Below are 19,312 nucleotides of genomic sequence, written 5' to 3' on the forward strand. Positions count from 1 at the left end.
GAAACATGTTCCTGTGTCAAACCGCTTCAATGGACAAAAACGTCTTATTTCGACTTCAATGGACTTTTTTAGAATCCATTGATCCTTCTACAGAACTGTTACAAGGAACAACAAACATTAACTCTGTTTCTCTCATCACAGATGTGGCACAATGGTTAGCACTGCTGCCTCACAGCTCCAGTGACCAGGGTTCAATTCCGGCCTTGGATGACTGTTTGCACATTCTTCCCGTGTCTGTGTGGTTCCCTCTGGGTGCTCCAGTTTTCTCCCATGAGAATGTGTAGGCTTGGTGGATTGGCTATGCTAAATTGCTCCTTAGTGTCCAAAGGTGAAGTGCGGTTATGGGGAGAGGGTGGGGGAAGTGCACCTGGGTGGGACGCTCTTTTGTAGGGTTGGTGCAAACGCAATGGACCGAATGGCCTCCTTCTGCACTTTAGGGATTCAATGATACTACCAGACCTGTTGAGTTAACCTCGCATTTTCTGTTTTACTATATATTACACACCTTTTTAATCCACTGATTATATTTATTGAACCACTATACCATCAACTACCAGGAGCAGTGTGTTGATGTTTCAGCAATTTCAGCCTTGAGTGACTGGGTAAAGTTTGCACATTTTCCCCGTGTCTGTGTGCGTTCCCTCCGGGTGCTCCAGTTTCTCCCACCGTCCAAAGAGTTAAGGTCGATTGGCCCCTTAGTGTCCAAATAAAGGTTAGGTGAGTTACTGGGATGGGCTTAAGTAGGGTATTCTTTCTGAGGGCCGGTGCAGGCTAAATGGGCCAAATGGTCTCTTTCTGCACTGTAAATTCTGTGATTCTATTGGATTTTCTCTCCCACAGTCTTGGCCCAGTGGGTCTGTTTGGTGGTATTTCCCTGGTACTGTCCATGTGTTTGGATGTTTGGGTATTTTAGGGAGCAGGTAGAACTTCCTTGGTTCTACCTGTTTTCTTTGGTTAATGTGTCTGGAGTCTTTGAGTTCTTCCAGTCCGTCTCCAATTCTCCTTCCTGTCCCGGGTATATGGGTCTAGGTAGTTTGGTGTTGTGATTCGTGTTGTTTAGTTGTCTGTCTGTCTCCAGCAGGTATTGTTGTCTCTCGATAATGACTGTGCTGCTCCCCTAGTCTTATGAAGATTCTGTTTGTCTCTTGTATTTCACTGTGACAGGGCAGAGACCTGATTGAAGGAATCAAACATGGAAGTTCTGGGAAAGGTGGGCAAGGATTAGGGAGGGACAACATGTTCAAAGAGTTTGGGAGGAGAGGGAGGTTGAAGATGGGGCAGTAATTTGTAAGGATGGCAGGGTCAAGGGTTTGTTTTATTGAGGGGGTGATGATGGCAGATTTGAAGGACAGAGGGACAGTACCTGAAGAGAGAGAAATGTTGACAATATCCATGGACACAGGGTAGTTGGCTGATCAGTAGCTCAGTGGATGGAGCAGGAGCTGGGTCTCATGGACAAGATGAGCTCTGAGAGGGCATGAGGGGAGATGGGAGAGAAACTAGAGAAAGATGTGGGTTCAGGGCTCGGGAAAGGATGACATTTAGAGACAGTTTGGTCCGGTGGGCTCGTGAAAGGGAGGGAAGCAGCAGAGGCAGCTGATCGGATTTACTCAATCTCAGTCACAAAGAAGCTCCTCACACTTCTTGTTGGAGGTGAGGATGGAAGAGACGGGAGAGCGAGATTACTTCAAAAGGAACTAACTTGTGTCAGAGATATTAAAAAGTTTCAGCACACTGTGTATGTCACACAAATCTAATTTATTTGACTTTTAGCCAGAATAATAGCCCCTGTAAATGGGCTGGATTTTGTTATCAGCAGAAAGAGACCCAAATGAACATGGTTCAATCCTGAATGTGAGGAACAGCAAAATCCAATCACTGTGGTTATTTGCGGCCTCGTTGGTGTTTCAGCAGGAGGGATGAAGTGGCGAATCCCTTCCTACACTTGGAACAGGTGAACGGTCTCTCCCCAGTGTGAACACGCTGGTGCTTCTGCAAGGCGGATGACTGAGTGAATCCCTTCCCACACCAGGAGCAGGCGAATGGCCTCTCCCCAGTGTGAATTCGCTGATGTGCAGTGAGGTGAGACGATTGTCTGAACCCAGTCCCACAACGAGAGCACCTAAACGGTCTCTTGTCAGTGTGAACACGTTGATGGCGCATCAGTTCCCCAGAACATTTATAACAATTCCCGCAGTCTGGACAATGAAATGGTCTCTCATCAGTGTGAATTCGCTGGTGATTCAGGAGTTCGGATGACTGAATGAATCTCTTCCCACACTCGGAGCAAACGAATGGCCTCTCCCCAGTGTGAGTTCACTGATGTACAGTGAGATGAGATGATCGTCTGAACCCAGTCCCGCAGTGAGAGCACCTAAACGGTCTCTCGTCAGTGTGAACACGTTGATGTTGTAACAGTTCCCCAAAACGTTTATAGCACTTCTCGCAGTCTGGACATTGAAACGGTCTCTCCCCAGTGTGAATTCGCTGATGCTTCTGCAGGTCGGATGACTGAGTGAATCTCTTCCCACACTTGGTGCAGACGAATGGCCTCTCCACTGTGTGAGTTCGCTGATGTACAGTGAGGTTAGATGATCGTCTGAACCCAGTCCCACACTGAGAGCACCTGAATGGTTTCTCGTCAGTGTGAACACTTGATGGCTCATCAGATCCCCAGATCTTTTATAGCACCTCCCGCAGTCTGGACATTGAAACGGTTTCTCATCAGTGTGAACTCGCTGGTGACTCAGCAAGTGGGCTGAAATAGTAAATCCTTTCCCACATGTGGAGCAGGTGAATGGTCTCTCCCTGGAGTGAAGTCGCTGGTGTGTGGACAGAGCGGATGGCTGAGTGAATCCCTTCCCACACGTGGAGCAGATGAATGGTCTCTCCCCAGTGTGACTGCGTCGATGAGTTTCCAGCTTGGATGGATAAGTGAATCCTTTCCCACAGTCCGCACATTTCCACGGTTTCTCCTCAGTGTGACTGCATTTGTGTCTTGTGAGGCCTGATGATTGACTGAATCCTCGTCCACACACACAACATGTGTATGATTTCTCCCCACTGTGAACGATGCATTTTCCTTCCATCTTCAAAATCTCATGATATTCAGGATATGATAAATTGAGGACTCTGTCAGACCCTGATGTGATGCTTGGTTTGTGTTTCCGGATCTTGAAGTCTCACCTTCGAACACCCTGTGAAACTGATTGAAAACAGAAAATAGGGAGTGAGAGAGAACCCACAGAAACACAAAGGCAGGTTGTGAAATTGAGCTGAATGAATCTGGTCATTTGTGGGGCCGGCACTGGGAAAAAGTGACCATGAAAACTGCTGGATTGTTGTAAAAACCCAAATGGCCTCTTTGGGAGGAGAGAGGAAGAGGTGAAGAGGGAATTTGTATATCTACAAGACATATTAAGAGAGTAGTTGGCAAAGCAAATTCGACCTTGAGCTTCATAACTGACACAGAAACTATGCTTCCGGTGGCAGTGATTGGCACTGCTGCCTCACAGTGCCAAGGACTCGGGTTCAATTCTGGCCTTGATGACTGTCTGTGTGGAGTTTGCACTTTCTCCCCGTGTCTGCTTGCGTTTCCACCCGGTGCTCAGGATTCCTCCAACAGACCAAAAAATAATGATAATAATAATCGCTTATTGTCACAAGTAGGCTTCAATGAAGTTACTGTGAAAAGCCCCTAGTCGCCACATTCCGGCGCCTGTTCGGGGAGGCCGGTACGGGACTTGAACCCGCGCTGCTGGTCTTGTTCTGCATTACCAGCCAGCTGTCTTAGCCCACTGTGCTATACCAGCCCCAAAGCCCCTAATCGCCACATTCCGGTGCCTGTTTGGGGAGGCTGATAGGGGAGCAAGTTAGATGGATTGGCCTTGATAAATTGCCCCTTAGTGTCCAGGGATGTGCAGGTTTGGTGGGGCTATGGGGTTACAGGGACAGGGTAGCGGTGTGGGCCTAGGCAGGGTGCCCTTTCAGTGAATCAGTGCACACTTGATGGGGCGAATGGCCTCCTTCTGCACTGCAGGAATTCTATGGTTCTAATTCTATTCTATGAATCTTTATAAAGCTCTGGTCACCACTCTTCAGGGAGGATGTGAAGGTTCTTGGAGAAGGTGCAGAGGGGATTTACCAGAATGGTTCCAGCAAAGGAGGTTGAGGGGAGATTTGATTCAGGGACACAAGATTATGCCAGGTTTCGATCGGGTGGACAAAGAAACTCTGTTTCCATTCACTGATCGTACAAGCAGTCGGGATACAGATTTAAAGTTTTGGGTAAAACCTGGATTGAACAATATAAGATGCTGAGGGGTCTTGACAGGGTGGATGTGGAGAGGATGTTTCCTCTTGTGGGAGAATCTGGAACAAGGGGGTCACTGTTGGAAAGTGAGGGATCACCCATTTCAGATGGGGATGAGGATTTTTTTTTTTCGCTCGAGGGTTGTAAAAGAAGGGGTGGCACAGTGGTTAGCGATGCTGCATCACAGCACCAGGGACCCAGGTTCACTCCTGACCCTGGATGACTGTGTGGAGTTTGCACATTCTCCCCTTGTCTGTGTGGGTTTCTTCCGGGTGCTCCGGTTTCCTCACACAGTTCAGAGATTTGCAGGTTAGGTGCTAAATTGCCTCTTCACCTCCAAGGATGTGCACGTTGGGTGGGATGTGAGGATGGGGCAGGGTGGGATGGGGGGGGGGGGGTGGTTCGGAGGGTTGGTGCTGACTTGGGCTCCTTCTGCACTGTGGGGATTCTATGACTTAGATCTTGTGTCCTTAAAACGCAGTGGAAGTCGAGTCGTTGAATATTTTTAAGGCAGAGATGGATAGATTCTCGATAAGCAAGGGGGTGAAAGGTTATCGGGGTCGGCAGGAACATGGAGTTGAGGTTAAAATTATTGTATGATGGAGCAGGCTCGAGGAGCCGACTCCCAGTTTGTGTGTAAGGAGCAGGCTCGAGGGGCCGACTCCTAGTTTGTGTGTAAGGAGCAGGCTCGAGGGGCCGAGTGGCCTGCTCCTAGTTTGTGTGGAAGCATGCAGGTACAGCATGCGGTAAAGAAGGCAAGTGGTTTTTTGGCCTTCATAGCAAGAGGATTCGAGTCGAGGAGCAGGGATGTCTTGCTGCAATTATACAGGGCCTTGGTGAGGCCACACCTGGAATATTGTGTGCAGTATTAGTCTCCTTATCTGAGGAAAGATGATCTCACTAAAGAGAAAGAGCAGCAAAGTTTTGCCAGGCTGATTCCTGGGATGGTGGGACTGATGTATGAGAGATTGAATCAGTTAGGATTGTATTCGCTGGAGTTCAGAAGAATGAGGAGGAATCTCATAGAAACCTATAGAATGTGGGCTGCACGATGGCGCAGTGGTTAGCACTGTTCCCTCACGTCACCAAGGACCTAGGTTCGATCCCGGCCCTGGGTCACTGTCCGTGTAGAGTTTGCGCATTCTCCCTGTGTCTGTGTGGGTCCCACCCCCACAACACAAAGATGTGCAGGGTAGGTAGATTGGACATGCTAAAATTACCCCTTAATTGGGAAAAAAAAGAATTGGGCACTCTAAATTTATATTTAAAAAAAACCTATAACATTCTAACAGGGCGAGACAGATTAGATTCGGGAAGGATGTTCCCGATGGTGGGTGTGTCCAGAACCCGGGGTCACAATCTGAGGATACGGGATAGCATGGGCAGCACAAGTGGCTAGCACTGTGGCTTCACAGCGCCAGGGTCCCAGGTTCGATTCCCTGCTGAGTTACTGTCTGTGTGGAGTCTGCACGTTCTCCCCGTGTCTGCGTGGGTTTCCTCCTGATGCTCCGCCTTCCTCCCACAGTCCAAAGATGTGCAGGTTAGGTGGATTGGCCACGCTAAATTGTCCTCAGTGTCCAAAAAGGTTAGGAGGGGTTATTGGGTTGCGGGGATTGGGTGGAAGTGAGGATTTAAGTGGGTCGGTGCAGACTCGATGGGTGAATGGCCTCCTTCTGCACTCTATGTTCTATGTTCTATGACAGACCATTTAGGACAGAGGTGAGGAGAAATGTCTTCAACCAGAGAGTGGTGAGCCTGTGGAATTCATCACCACAGGAAGAATTGAGACCAAAACAATTCATGTTTTCAAGAAGCAGTTAGATACAGCACTTAGGGTGAAAGGGATCAAAGGATATGGGGGGAAAGCGGGATTAGGCTATTGAGCCTAATCAGCTCTGATCGTAATGGATGGTGGAGCAGGTTCGAAGGGCCAAATGGTCTCCTCCTGCTCCTATTTTCTACGTTGCTCCGTATCTATGCATGTAAATGGTCCAGGAGGTATGAGGAAGAATGTTTTTACACAGCCAGTGGCAATTACCTGAACCTTGCTGCTTATGACCGAGTTTAGAAATAGACACCAATGAATGATTTTTTAAAAAATTGGATAGAAACCTGAGAGAAATAAAGCTGTTAAGATACAAGGATAAAGCAGGAGAATGAGACTGACTGGATTGTTCCAGATAATAACAGTAATATTTATTAGTCTCACAAGTATGAATGTTTGAGGTGAGGGGCGCCGTCAGTGTCCCTGCTGATTTCACTGGTGGGAAGCGCACCCATCTCCAGCTCCTCAGAAACCGCGTTAAGGAACTGGAGCTGGAACTGGATGAACTTCGGATCATTCGGGAGGCAGAGGTGGTCATAGAAAGTAGCTTCAGGAATGTAGTTACTCCGAAGAATCAAGACGGTGACGGTGAGAGGGGCTGGGAGGAAGCAGTCAGTGCAGGGATCCTCTGTGGTCATTCCCCTCAGTAACAAGTATACCGTTTTGGATACTGTTGAGGGGGACGACCTACCAGGGGTAAGCCACGGTGAACGGATCTCCAGCACTGAGTCCGTCCCTGTGGCTCAGAAGGGAAGGAGGGAGAGCAGGAGAGCAATAGTTATTGGGGACTTGATAGTTAGAGGGACAGATAGACGGTTCTGTGGCAGCGAAAGAGACTCACGGATGGTATGTTGCCTCCCGGGTGCCAGGGTCCATGACGCCTCGGACTGTGTTTTCAGAATCCTTAAAGGGGAGGGGGAGCAGTCACAAGTCGTGGTACAGATCAGTACCAACGACATAGGTAAGAGAAGGGACGGGGATTTAAACCAGGAACTAAGGGGGCTAGGGAGGAAGCTGAGAGCCAGGACAAACCATGTTGTCATCTCTGGTTTGTTGCCGGTGCCACGTGCTCGTGAGGTGAGGAACAGGGAGCGAGTGCAGATAAACACGTGGCTGCAGGGATGGTGTAGGAGGGAGGGTTTTAGGTACGTGGATAATTGGAAAACATTCTGGGGAAGGTGGGACCTGTACAGACAGGACGGTTTGCACCTGAACCAGAGGGGCACCAATATCCTGGGAGGGAAATTTGCTACGGCTCTTCGGGGGTTTTAAACTAATTTGTCAGGGGGCTGGGAAAACGAGCTGTAGTCCAGAAGCCAGTGTTGAGAGTAGTGAGGTACTGAGGAGGGTATCAAGGTCGCAGGAGTGTACCGGCAGACAGAAAGATGGGTTGAGGTGTGTCTACTTCAATGCAAGGAGCATCCGGAATAAGGTAGGTGAAATTGGAGCGTAGGTTGGTACTTGGGACTACGATGTTGTGGCCATTTCGGAGACATGGTTAGAACACGGACAGGAATGGTTGTTGGAAGTTCCGGGGTATAGATGTTTCAGTAAGAGTAGGGAAGGTGATAAAAGAGGTGGAGGAGTAGCATTGTTAATCAAGGATAGTTTAACGGCTGCAGAAAGGCAGTTTGAAGGGGATCTGCCTACTGAGGTAATATGGGTTGAAGTTAGAAATAGGAAAGGAGCGGTCACATTGTTGGGAGTTTTCTATAGGCCCCCAAATAGTAATAGAGATGTGGAGGAAGAAATTGCAAAACAGATTATGGATAGGTGTGGAGGTCTCAGGGTAGTTGTCATGGGTGACTTTAACTTTCAAAATATTGATTGGAACCTCTATAAGTCGAACAGTTCGGATGGGGCAGTTTTTGTACAGTGTGGATAGGCCGACAAGAGGGGGGGGTCACATTGGATTTGATACTGGGTAATGAACAGGGCCAAGTGTTAGATTTGTTTGTGGGAGAGCACTTTGGAGATAGTGACCACAATTCGGTGTCTTTCATTATTGCAATGGAGAGGGATAGGGCCAGACGATAGGGCAAGGTTTATAATTGGGGGAGAGGTAATTATGATGCGATTAGGCAAGAATTAGGGAGCATAAGATGGGAACAGAAACTGTCAGGGAAAGGCACAAATGAAAAGTGGAGCTTGTTCAAGGAACAAATACTGCGTGTCCTTGATAGGCATGTCCCTGTCAGGCAGGGTGAAAATGGCCGTGTGAGGGAACCATGGTTCACAAAAGAGGTTGAATGTCTTGTCAAGAGGAAAAAGGAAGTATGTCAGGATGAGAAAACAAGGTTTAGTAGGGTCGCTTGAGAGTTATAAGGTAGCAAGGAATGAGCTGAAAAAAGGGCTTAAGAGAGCTAGGAGGGGGCATGAGAAGTCCTTGGCGGGTTGGATTAAGGAAAACCCCAAGGCATTTTACTCTTATGTGAGAAATAAAAGAATGACCAGGGTGACAGTAGGGCCTGTCAAGGACAGTAGTGGGAACTTGTGCATGGAGCCAGAAGAGATAGGAGGGGCCTTGAATTAATACTTTTCTTCAGTGTTCACAAAGGAGAGGGACCATGTTTTTGGGGATGAGTGTGTGATACAGGCAGGTAGGCTGGAGGAGATAGATGTTCTGAGGAAGAATGTATTTGCAATTTTGAAAAACCTGACGGTCGACAAGTCCCCTGGTCCAGATGGGATATATCCAAGGATTCTTTGGGAGGCAAGGGATGAGATTGCAGAGCCTTTGGCTTTGACCTTTGGGTCCTCACTGTCCACGGGGATAGTGCCAGAAAGTGTTGAATGTTGGTCCTCTGTTCAAGAAAGGGAATAGGAATGACCCTGGTAATTGTAGGCCAGTTAGTCTTACTTCGGTGGTCGGTAAGATAATGGAAAAGGTCCTGAAGGATAGGATTTATAACCATTTGGAAAGACGCAGCTTAATCCGGGATAGTCAACACGGATTCATGTAGGGTAGGTCTTGCCTCACAAATTTGATTGAATTCTTTGAGGAGGTAACGAAGTGTGTAGATGAAGGTAGAGCAGTTGATGTTGTATACATGGATTTTAGTAAGGCGTTGATAAGGTTCCCCATGGTCGGCTCATGAAGAAAGTAAGGAGGTGTCGGATAGAGGGAAATTTGGCCAATTGGATAAGTAACTCGCAATCACATAGAATTCAGAGGGTGGTGGTGGATGGGAAATTTTCAGACTGGAGACCAGTTACCAGCTGTGTACCACAGGGATCAGTGCTGGGTCCTCTGCTATTTGTGATTTTTATCAATGACTTGGAGGAGGGGGCTGAAGGGTGGGTCAGTAAATTTGCTGATGACACCAAGATTGGTGGAGTAGTGGATGAGGTGGAGGGCTGTTGTCGGCTGCAAAGAGACATTAATAGGATGCAGAGCTGGGCCGAAAAATGGCAGATGGAGTTTAACCCTGATAAGTGCGAGGTGATTCATTTTGGTAGAAAAAATTTGAATGCGGATTACAGGGTCAATGGCAGGGTTCTGAGGAATGTGGAGGAACAGAGAGATCTTGGGGTTCATGTCCACAGATCTCTGAAGGTTGCCACTCAAATGGATAGAGTAGTAAAGAAGGCTTATAGTGTGTTAACGTTTATTAAAGGGGGCTTGAGTTTAAGAGCCGCGGGGTTATGCTGCAACTATACATGATTGTGTGAGACCACATTTGGAGTATTGTGTGCAGTTCTGGTCACCTCATTATAGGAAGGATGTGGAAGCATTGGAAGGGGTGCAAAGGAGATTTACCAGAATGCTGCCTGGTTTGCAGAATAGGTCTTATGAGGAAAGGTTGAGGGAGCTAGGGCTTTTCTCTTTGGAGTGGAGGAGGCTGAGAGGTGACTTAATGGAGGTTTATAAGATGATCAGGGGGACAGGTAGAGTGGACGTTCAGAGACTATTTCCTCGGGTGGAGGTAGCTGTTACAACGGGTATAACTATAAGATTCAGGGTTGGAGATATAGGAGGATTTCCGAGGTAGGTTCTTTACTCAGAGTGGTTCGGGGGTGGAATGGACTGCCTGCTGTGATAGTGGAGTCGGACACTTTAGGAACTTTCAAGCGGTTATTGGATAGGCACATGGAGCACACCAGAATGACAGGGAGTGGGATAGCTTGATCTTGGTTTTGGACAATGCTCGGCACAACATCGAGGGCTGAAAGGCCTGTTCTGTGCTGTACTGTTCTATGTTCTATTGTTACATTAACACTGCAATGAAGTTCCTGTGAAAAGCCCCTTGTCGCCACATTCCGGCACCTTTTGGGTAGACACAGGGAGAATTCAGAATGTCCAATTCACCTAGCAAGCACATCTTCCGGGACTTGTGGGAGGAAACCGGAGCACCCGGAGGAAACCCACGCAGACACGGGGAGAACGTGCAGACTCCACCCATTCAGTGACCCAAGTCGGGAAAGAAACCGGGTTCCCTGGCGCTGTGAAGCAATGGTGCTACCATGTCGATTAGAGAGCTGGCATGGACCGAATGCTTTTCTCTGTCCCACAATTACAGATTTTTTTGTGCAATCTAGTTTTGTAATTTAACCCCGGGGGTTCAGATAAATCTGTGCTGCACTCCCTCCAAGGCCATTCTACCTTCCTCAGGTTTGTTGTCCAGAACTGAACACAGTTCTCCAGGTTTGGTCGAACCAGGGTTTGTGAATCTGGGCTTTTCCAGTCACACTGAGACCTGAAATCTTCCCTCACAGACAGAACAGACAAACCTTTTACCTTCCACACCCAGATGCTGCTGATATTCAGGTTCTGATAAACCGAGTGACTGTCAGATCGCGATGTGACGTTTGGTTTGCGTTTCCCGTCTGTTAAACCTCCAATTCCAGTATCCTGTAAATTTGCAGAAACCTCACTGTCAGTTTAGGATAGAAATTCACAACATTCTCTCCTCGCCAACTTTGATTAAATGTATTCCTGGAGGTTTGATCACATGACCTGCCCCATCCTCCAGCCATTAATCTGTCAACACATCCATCCTTGTGACACACTGCCTTCCTCGGCCAATTGGGAAGCAAAAGGACTAATTACCTCACAGGACAGTGTTTGGCTGTCCGCCAATCAACCTTTATCCCATTTTCAATAATTTATATCCGCTGAAGAGAAATGTTCAAAAAAATATTTTTTACTCTCCTAATCATTTTCCAAAGATCCAAAAATATTTTCCACTGTCCTAATGATTTCCTAAGTATGAATCTCACCGAGACAGAAGGTAAAATTTGAATTCATTGCAAGTCTACTGATGACCATGAAACCATTGTCAATTGTTGTAAAGACACATCTGTTCACTCATGTCCTTCAGTGAAGGAAATAATCTATCCTTACCTGGTCTGGCCAACACGATTCCAAACCACAGCAATGTGGTTGATTCTTTAAATGCCCTCCGAGATGGCCGAGCAAGCCGCTCAGTTCAAGGGAAATTAGGGATGGGCAATAAATGTTGACCCAGCCAGTGACTTCCACAAATTATTAAAATAAAATTTGGGAGCAACACAGTGGGCTATCCCTGATGGCTCACGGCGCTGAGGACCCTCGGTTCGATCCCTGCTCTGGGTCACTGTCCGTGTGGAGTTTGCACATTCTCCCTGTGTTTGCATGGGTTTTACCCCCACAACCCAAAGATTTGCAGGGTAGGTGGATTGGCCAGACAAAATTGCCCCTTAATTGGAAAAAATGAATTGGATACTCTAAATTTATGAAAAAAAAATCAAAAAAATAAGATCCTGGAGACTCCAGTCAGTGAATCCGGGAGAGTTGGCATTCGGCTCGCAGCACATGCGCCCTGTGGCACCTTGTCCACTGTAAAGATGGCAGCCGGTAACCCGGGCCTGTTACCGCTCAGCCCTCAGTCGATAGAGAAACTGCCAAAGCCCCAACATTCACCAGCTCTGAGGACACACCTTAGCTCCCTTTCCAATCTGAAAGCAGCCGGAGCTGGATTTACATTCCCCTTAATTGATCATTGCTGGGTGATAATCCTGTACTTCCTCACCTCACACCACTGTGACAGCACCTTCACTACACAGACTGCAGCAACTGACCAAACATCACCTTCCCAGTTATTCCTGAAGGCACCGCCTTCCCAACCTGGCCCCTTGCCTGAGGTGTGGTGATCCTCAGGTCACAACACCGCCGGTCAGCTCTCTCTCCCGGGACCAGGCCCTGGTACACAGCCGCCATCTTGGGGAAACAGAGCGCATGCGCTGGCGTCTTGTTGACGCAACAGGACCCTGAAGGCCCTGGGCGGGCCCTGAAGGTTTCTGTTCCCAGCCGGGTCCTAGTGCCCATTGAAGCTGGGCAACTCGAGCCAATCATCATATTGAGATCTGACGGTGTCACTCAATTCATTACGACCTAAAAAGCACAAACTTTCAATGTGTTTGTTCTGTCTGTGGGCAAAGATTTCAAATATCAGTGTGACTGGAAAAGCACCGACACACACACAGCACATACCCGAGCAAGAAAGTTCCAGTGAACTAACTGTGGAAGGAGATTTAACCAGTTTCACAGCCTGAAAGAACACCACACCATTGACAGCAAGGAAAGACTGTACACGTGTTCTGTGTGTGGACGAGGATTCAACTGATCATTGGATTGGATTGGATTGGATTTGTTTATTGTCATGTGTACCGAGATACAATGAAAATTATTTTTCTGCGAGCAGCTCAACAGATCATTAAGTACATGAAAATAAATGGGAATAAAAGAAAATACATAATAGGGCAATACAAGGTACACAATGTAACTGTGTAAGCAGCGGCATCGGGTGAAGCATACGGAGGTGTAGTGTCAATGAGGTCAGTCCATAAGAGGGTTGGTTAGGAGTCTGGTAACAGCGGGAAGAAGAGGACTTCTGGTGGCGGCTATGAAGGAGTAAGTCACACATTTGCTGGCTCCCACTCGAGTCAGCATTTTGGACCTTTACCCCCAATTTTCTACCGGACTTGAATTGTAAAACTGATGACAGAGGCAATTGTGTACTGAATTCCCACATTGGTGAATGGAGAGAAGGACTAGATGTGCTCGTGAAGGCAGAAACAGAAAGACAGAGAAGGCTTGGGCTGAAGCTGCAGCAGGAGACAGCATGGCGGAGGACCGGACCTCTGGTTTGTCGACCCAGCAGTCTCTGGAGCAGCTGATGCAAGTTATTCAGGAAGGCTTTGCTAAGCGGAAAATGGACTGCTTGGACCCGATAAAAGAGTCAATTGAGCGGCTGGAGCTTAGATTGGACGCCCAAGATTGGGCGATCCAGAAGGTAGAGAAGGCACTGGCTGAACAGGAGGAACATCAAACTGCAGTGGAGTTGGAGGTGGGGATGCTGAGAGACCAGCAGAAGCAGCCCCTGGAGAAGGTGGAGGACCAAGAGAATAGGTCTCGCCGGCAGAAATTGAGAATTTTTGGGCTCCCGGAGGGGTCTGAAGGAGTGGTTGCTGGGGCATACATCGCGGACGCTGGGGCATACATCGCAGACATGTTTGAGAAGCTGCTGGGGGATGGGACATTCCCCCGACCCTTGGAGGTTTAGCACACTGGGCTAAATCGCTGGCTTTTACAGCAGACCAAGGCAGGCCAGCAGCACGGTTCAATTCCCATACCAGCCTCCCCGAACAGGCACTGGAATGTGGCGACGAGTGGCTTTTCACAGTAACTTCATTTGAAGCCTACTTGTGGCAATAAGCAATTTTCATTTTCAGGTGGACAGGGCTCACAGAGCGCTCGCGAGGAAGTCATGAATGGGAGACCCCCAGAGGGCAATGGTGGTGAGATACCACAGGTGCTTGGATAAGGAGCGCATTCTACAGTGGGCCAAGCAGACACGGAGCTGTAAGTGGGACAACAGTATCCTGCGGATCTATCAGGACCTGAGTGTGGAGGTGGCCAGGAGAAGAGCAGGCTTCAACCAGATCAGCTCGATCCTTTTTAAGAAAAAGGTGAAATTCAAACTGTTGTATCCGGTCCGACTTCGGGTCACGCATGAGGAGCAGCGCTTTTATTTTGAGTGGCCCGAGGACGTGCTGGACTTCGCGAAAAGGAAAGGACTGGTGGTGGACTGAGAACTTTTGAACTTTGCTACAATGTTCATGTTTTTTTTTTGGCTTTTCTGTTCTTCTTTTAAAAAAAAGTTTCTTTCTCGTTTTATGGAAGCTGTTTGTAATGCATTTTGCATTGATTTGGGACCAGCGGTAGAGCTGAGTGAGTTAAGGTTTTCATTTGCACTGTTGGGGATGGAGGTATGCTTGTTTAGATTTTGGTGTTTTCTGTCGGGCAATTGTGTGGGGATTGTATGACATTGGAGTTTGTTTGTATGAGCAAGGGGAGCGTGGGGAGAGAACACTAGGTGGGAGACTATCCAGCGCCAGGGATGGGGCCACCAAGCGAGCTGGGCGGGTTTGCTCACGAAAGCGCAGTGGTGGGTGTGCATATGTTCGGTTTATTAAAGAATTTGGGTTACAGAGTGTGGTTACTTGGGGGAGGGAGGGGGTGAATGTTCTGCTGACGAAGGAGGGATTTGGGCTAAGGGACAGAGAGGAGGTTGGGGATGGAGGCTGTCTGGGGGCGGGCTGGTGGAGGCATGGAGCATGGGCTGCAGGTGGGCCCAAAAAAGGGGATGGCTTATCGGTGAAAGGGGGAGGCAATGAGCCCCCCAACTAGGCTGATCACCTGGACTGTTCGAGGGTTATGTGGGCCGGTCAAGAGGGCATGTGTGTCGCACATCTTAGGGGACTGAAGGTGGATGTGGTAATGTTGCGGGAGATGCACCTTAGAGTAACTGATCAGATTTGATTGAGGAAAGGCTGGGTTTACCAGGCCTTCCACTCGGGACTAGACTCAGAGACTGGAGGGGTTGCGATCCTGATCAATAAGCGGTTGGTGTTTGAGGCGGGTAGAATAGTCTCAGATGTGGGAGGTCGGTACATTATGGTCTGTGGGAAACTGGAGGGGGTGCAGGTGGTATTAGTAAATATGTGCGTGCCAAATTGGGATGATGTGAAGTTTATAAAGAGGCCGCTGGGGAAGATACCGGACCTGGACTCGCAAAGTTGGTCATGGGAGGGGATTTCAACATAGTTATTGACCCTGGCTTGGACCAGTCAAGCTCGAAAATGGGCAGGGTGCCAGCAATGGCAAAGGAACTAAAGGGTTCATGGAGCAGATGGAGGGGGGGGGGGGAGATCCATGGAAATTTTGGGCAGCCGAGGGTGAAGGAGTTCTCCTTCTACTCACACGTGCACAGAGTGTACTCCCGGATTGACTTCTTTGTTTTTGAGTAGGTGAGTAGGTCCTTATTGACAGGGGCGGTGGACACAGGGTACTCGGTGATCACAATCTCAGACCATGCTCCACACTGGGTTGACCTGCAGGTTAGTAAAGACAGTAACCAGTGCCCACACTGGAGGTTAGATGTGGGAATTTTGGCCGACGAAGGGGTGTGTGAGTGGCTGAGGAAATGTATTCAGAATTACCTGCAGGTCAATGACATGGGGGAAATTTAAGCAGCAATGGTCTAGGATGCAATGAAGGCAGTGGTCAGAGGGGAGCTGATCTCATTACCGGCCCAGAGGGAGAAGGTGGACAGAGCAGAGACGGGCCGACTGGTAAAGGAGATACTACAGATTGATAGGAGGTATGCGGAGACCCCAGAGGCAGGGCTTTTAAGGGAATGGCGGAGGCTACATCGGAGTTCAGCTTGTTAACCACAGAGAGGGCGGTGGAGCAGCTGAGAAAGGCGAGGGGGGCGATCTATGAGTATGGAGAGAAGGCCAGCAGAATGCTTGCACAGCAGCTTAGAAAGAGGGAGGCAGCCAGGGAGATAGGGAAAGTAAATGACGGAGATGGGAACCTGTTTGGAGATTCAGCAGGGGTGAATAAGGCGTTCAGGGATTTCTACAGTAGGCTGTATAGATCGGAACCCCCAGCTGGGACGGAGGGGATGAGGCACTTCTTGGAGGGACTGCATTTCCCAAAGGTGCACGGGGAGCTGGTAGAAAGGCTGGGGGCCCCGATTGGGTTGGAAGAGATAGCGGAGGGTCTGAAGGCCATGCAGTCGGGTAAAGCCCTGGGGCCAGACGGGTACCCAGTGGAGGTTTATAAAAGATTCTCTGGGATATTGGGGCCGGTGTTGTTGAGGATGTTCAATGAGACAAAGGAAAGAGGGGTGCTGCCCCCGACGTTGTCACAGGCCACGATTTCGCTGATCCTTAAGCGGGACAAGAACCCGGAGCTGTGTGGATCCTACAGGCCGATCTCCCTGTTGAATGTGGATGCCAAATTGCTGGCCAAAGTTTTGTCCTCCAGGATTAAGGATTGAGTTCCTGACGTTATTGGGGAGGACCAGACGGAGTTTGTTAAGGGTAGGCAGTTGGTGGCCAATGTAAGAAGGTTGTTAAACGTGATCATGATTCCCCCGGAAGGTAGGGAGTTGGAGGTAGTGATCGCAATGGATGCAGAAAAGGCCTTTGATCGTGTAGAATGGGATTATCTGTGGGAGGTACTGGGATGGTTCGGATTTGGGCAGGGTTTTATTGACTGGATCAGGTTGCTGTATAAGGCTCCTGTGGCAAGTGGACCGATGAATAGGACAACATCGGACTATTTTAGACTGCACAGAGGGACGAGACAGAGATGTCCCCTTTCCCCACTGTTGTTTGCGCTGGCGATTGCTCTGAGAGCCTCAAGGGGCTGGTCCGGGGGGGTGGGGGTGGGGGGGGGGGGGGAGCACAGAGTCTCGCTCTATGCAGATGCTCTGCTTCTGTATGTATCGGACCCAATAGAGGGGATGGAAGAAATTATGAGGATTCATGGGGAATTTGGCCAGTTTTCGGGGTATAAGCTAAATATGGGGAAAAGTGGGATGTTTGTGGCCCAGCCGAGAGGTCAGGAGAGGCGATTGGGGGAGCCACAGTTTAGATTGATAGGGGGAAGCTTTAGGTCCCTAACCATTGAAGTGGCGCGGGAATGGGACCGGCTGCATAAATTAAATTTGGCCCGGCGAGTAGACCAAATGAAGGATGATTTCCGAAGGTGGGATGCACTTCCGTTGTCACTGGCTGGGAGGGTGCAGATGGTGAAGATGACAGTCCTCCCAAGATTCGTGTTCGTGTTTCAATGCCTCCCCATCTTTATTCCGCGGTCCTTTTTTAAATGGCTCAACAAAGTGATCACTGGCTTTGTTTGGGCGGGCAAGAGCCCACGAGTAAGGAAGGTAATGCTTGAGCGGAGCCGGGGAGAGGGCAGGCTGGCGTTGTCAAATTTTAGTAACTTACTGGGTGGCGAATATAGCCATGCTCAGGAAGTGGGTGGTGGGGAGGGATCGGCATGGGAGCGAATGGAGATGGCTTCATGCAAGGGTACCAGTCTGGGGGCATTGGTAACTCCGCCTCTGTCATTCCCGCCGGCACGATACTCCACTAGCCCCGTGGTGGTGGCGGCCCTGAGAGTCTGGTGGCAATAGAGGAGACATGTGGGAGCAGAGGGAGCATCGGTCTGGTCCCCAATCTGTAATAATCACCTATTTGCCCCGGGATGTATGGATGGGGGGTTTCGGATATGGTGGAGAGCAGGGATTGAGAGGATGGGGGATATGTTTATAGAGGGGAGCTTTCCGAGTACGAGGGCACTGGAGGAGAAGTTTGGGTTGGCGAGGGGATACGAATTCAGGTATCTGCAGGTGCGGGACTTCCTACGTAAAGAGGTGTCAACCTTCCTGCTCCTACCGCTAAGGGGAATTCAGGACAGGGTAGTTTCCAGAGGATGGGTAGGTGAAGGGAGCGTCTCTGACATTTACAAGGAACTTATGGGGTCAGAGGAGATGCAGACCAAGGAGCTGAAGTGCAAGTGGGAGAAGGAGCTGGGAGGAAAGATAGAGGATGGTCTATGGGCAGACACGTTGAGTAGAATCAACGCGTCCACAACATGTGCCAGGCTCAGCCTGATACAATTCAAGTTCGTTCAGTCGGGCTCACATGACAGTGGCCCGGATGAGCAGATTTTTTGGGGTGGGAGACAGGTGTGCAAATGTGCGGGAGGACCAGCGAACCATGTCCACATGTTCTGGACATGTCTGAAGCTTAGGGTATTTTGGCAGGGGTTTGCAGATGTCATATCCACGGTGTTTAAAACGAGGGTGGCATTGAGTCCAGAGGTGGCGATTTTCGGAATGTCAGAAGACCCAGGAATCCAGGAGGAGAAAGAGGCAGACGTTCTGGCCTTTGCTACCCTGGTTGCCCGGAGACGGATATTATTAGCTTGGAGGGACTCAAAGCCCCCGAAGTCAGAGACCTGGCTAGCGGACATGGCTAGCTTCCTCTGTTTGGAGAAAATCAAGTTCGCCCGGAGGTGGCAACCGTTCGTCGACTTCTTCGTGGAAAATTGATCATCAGCAGAAGGGTGACAGTTAGTTTAGCTTAAAGTAGGGGGTTATTAAAGGTGGGACCTGTGAGGGCGGGTGACAGCTTTTGCACTATGTATATAGTTTCATGTACATTGTTTATTTTGTTGTTACAACACCAAAAAATACCTCAATAAAATGTTTAATTTTAAAAAACAGCGGGAAGGAGCTGTTTTTGAGTCTCTCCGTGCGTGTTCTCAGCCTTCTGTATCTCCTGCCCGATGGAAGAAGTTGGAAGAGTGAGTAAGCCGGGTGGGAGGGGTCTTTGATTATACTGCCCACTTTCCCCAGGCCATGAGAGGTGTAGATGGAATCAATGGATGGGAGGCAGGTTTGTGTGATGGACTGAGCTATGTTCACGACTCTCTGAAGTTTCTTGCGATCTTGGGCCGAGCAGTTGCCATACCAGGCTGTGATGCAGCCAGATAGGATGCTTTCTATGGTGCATCTGCAAAGGTTTGCAAGACTAAATGTGGACATGCTGAATTTCCTTAGTTTCCTGAGGAAGTTTAGGCGCTGTTGTGCTTTCTTGGTGGTAGCGTCAACATGGGTGGACCAGGACAGATTTTTTGAGATGTGCACCCATAGGAATTTGAAACTGCTAACCATCTCCACCTCGGCCCCGTTGATGCTGACAGGGGTGTGTGTACAGTACTTTGCTTCCTGCAGCCAATGACCAGCTCTTTAGTTTTGCTGGCATTGAGGGATAGACTGTTGGTTTTGGAGCTTTGATATGAGCTTGGCTGGGATTATGGTGTTGAAGGCGGA

At 49.0% G+C, this 19,312-nt stretch overlaps 1 protein-coding gene and 1 long non-coding RNA gene across 2 annotated transcripts in view; one reads left to right on the top strand and one right to left on the bottom strand.

The window, feature by feature from the left end:
• Positions 1-19,312, top strand: part of LOC140419216 (uncharacterized) — a 222,947-nt gene that overhangs the window by 157,354 nt on the left and 46,281 nt on the right. The window lies entirely within an intron of this gene.
• LOC140419213 (uncharacterized) lies at positions 1,761-12,285 on the bottom strand. Its single transcript, XR_011945613.1, has 3 exons — positions 12,149-12,285; positions 10,876-10,989; positions 1,761-3,205 (listed from the first exon to the last, which is right to left on the bottom strand). It is a non-coding gene; the product is annotated as an uncharacterized lncRNA (long non-coding RNA).

The sequence above is a fragment of the Scyliorhinus torazame genome, chromosome 5, assembly GCF_047496885.1.
Source record: "Scyliorhinus torazame isolate Kashiwa2021f chromosome 5, sScyTor2.1, whole genome shotgun sequence".
Classification (NCBI taxonomy): domain Eukaryota; kingdom Metazoa; phylum Chordata; class Chondrichthyes; order Carcharhiniformes; family Scyliorhinidae; genus Scyliorhinus; species Scyliorhinus torazame.